Raw genomic sequence first — 2,435 nt, forward strand, 5'->3', positions numbered from 1 at the left:
ATATATATATATATATATATATATATATATATATATATATAGTGTGTGTATGTTTGTCCCCCACTTCCACTCTACAAGCTGTGTTAGTTTGTTTATATTCCTAGAACCTAGAAGTCTAGCAAACAGAGACTGATAGAATACTACTAGGCTTGGGAATAAAAAAAAGTGAAAAGAAAGTAAATATTGAAGTTGATTTGTTTGACTAAACCCGTCAAGGCAGTGCCCCAGCAAGGCTGCAATCCAATGACTGAGACAAGCAAAGGACTATAAACTGTGGGAAATTTTCATTCTCAAATAATTGCTTTACTAGTTACAGCACTGCATGATTTGCTGACGAGAAATTAATTATAGATTGCTCTAATGCAATAGCTTGTTCAGAAAGGCTGTTACTGCACTAATTATAGTTCTCAGTTTCTAATGTGTAACTTCATTCATATTACATAAGTTTATTCATAGCGTATTTTGACATTGAGCAATTTAGGTATGTTTTTACTTTATATGAACTTAAGGAACATGAAGTGGTTGGAGTGTAGAGAGTGGTTGGTCATGTATGTATATATAAACACATGCAGTGATGTATGTATATACATGTGTGTGTGTGTGTGTATGTCACATGATCATGTGACTGACTAGGTTGCTAGATGTTACACATCACTGGTCACGATGTGTGTTTTTGCATTGTTTTAGCAGTCAGATGACGCCACCCCACTGGCTAGGTGAGCAAGCCAACATTCCCCCCTCACCCTGATTGAAAGGGGGATTGGAGCAATGTGAAATGAAGTATTTTGCTCATGAACACAACATGCAAGGGAGGGTTAATTCACTCGTTTCTATTTCACTCAGGCAAAGTATACAGGTTAAGGGGCAAAATGTTTGTGGCCCTAAGATACTTGCTGAAGATAAAAAAGATTTTCCAACATTGTGATAGCTTATTCACCATCAGGAGAAGAGCTTACACTATCTTTAAGCATTTCCTGCATGGTGTAAAGCTTCTCTGTTGTTTATTTCACTGATATGTTTCACCTATTCTATGTTTGTTTAGACAAGGTATTGTTATGTTTATACTAAGCTTGTATAGTTTTCTTTTTCTCCTTTTGATTGTGTCTCCTATATATGCCAACACTGTATTAACATATGATAATAAATAATTTCTTTTTCAGCATATTGTCAAATTATGTGTCTTTTCAATGAAATTCATACGTGACTTATTGTCTTTGACTCTATAAAAGCCGACTTTCCTCTTCTGCAAAGAAACTGATTGTGCAATTTTATGAGATCTGTGTCTATAACTTGCAAGAGAAAATGGACAGTTGGTTTTGTTGTGCTCCCAGCCAAACAAAATGTGCTTTTGTATTGGTGAAACTACTGATTGCCAAAACAACCAAATAATAATAATAATAATAAGTATAATATAAGCACAAACAACTTTTTGCAGATAAAATTGTAATTTTGAATGATTTTATATCCACAGTTATATGATGCAGTAATTTTTCAGTGCCAGTGACAGACATTAAATCTGGAGGTATTGGGAATTATGGTAATGAGGAATTTGTTAGACTTTGAAGGGTATTATGGAGATGCACATTAAAAACATTGAGATAACTCTGATGTGATAAATATGGAAATGGCTATTCTATAAATACTTGATATTCTATACACTTCCATATTGTCTCCAAGTTTTTATATCTATATATATATATATATATATATATATATATATGAATATCTATTATCATTATCATTTAATATCCATCTTGCTTGCTGGCATGAGTTGGATGGTTAGACAGGAGGTGTGAAGCCAGAGGGCTGTGCCACACTCTGTTGTCTGCTTTGGCATGGTTTTTCTAGTTGGATGCCATTCCAACCACTTCATGGAGTGGATTGGGTGACACACGTGCACATCAGAGGAGGTTAAAGCAGATTTTGTTAAACTCCTTTTTATAGTGTCATATATCACATAAACTTTACACATCTTTCACTTGTGTGTACTAGTATGCTGTGTAGTACTCATTACACAGGCAGTGGTATAATCAGATTGAAATGCCAAATCTTCAGAAGAATATAGTAATTTAGTCCATTGTTATTTACTAACCTCAGTTGGTAGGCATTAAATAAACAAAAGCACCAAGACAACATTGTTTTGAATAAGTCCATTTATGAAAATCATATGCAACATATTTAATACACATTTACAAGCCTTGGTAACTGAGACATTAGGAATTGACTAACATACGTTTCATCATTTCATGATTTATTGAGTGTGCGGTCTAAGCTCTTGGACAGGTTGCCAGCAAATTCCTGAAGATTGGTTATTTCTTTAGACACTCCAATAGCAATTACTTCATGATTGTTGTGATCTCAGTTAGTGATATGCCATGGAAACTGAATAACTGGCTTTATGAACTGTAGGACTTGAGAAAAAAAAAAAAAAAAAA

At 34.0% G+C, this 2,435-nt stretch overlaps 1 protein-coding gene across 1 annotated transcript in view; it reads left to right on the forward strand.

The window, feature by feature from the left end:
* Nucleotides 1-2,435, forward strand: part of LOC106874748 (intersectin-1-like) — a 195,361-nt gene that overhangs the window by 20,028 nt on the left and 172,898 nt on the right. The gene's annotated exons all lie outside the window — the stretch shown is intronic.

This window comes from Octopus bimaculoides, chromosome 18 (genome assembly GCF_001194135.2).
Source record: "Octopus bimaculoides isolate UCB-OBI-ISO-001 chromosome 18, ASM119413v2, whole genome shotgun sequence".
Taxonomy (NCBI): domain Eukaryota; kingdom Metazoa; phylum Mollusca; class Cephalopoda; order Octopoda; family Octopodidae; genus Octopus; species Octopus bimaculoides.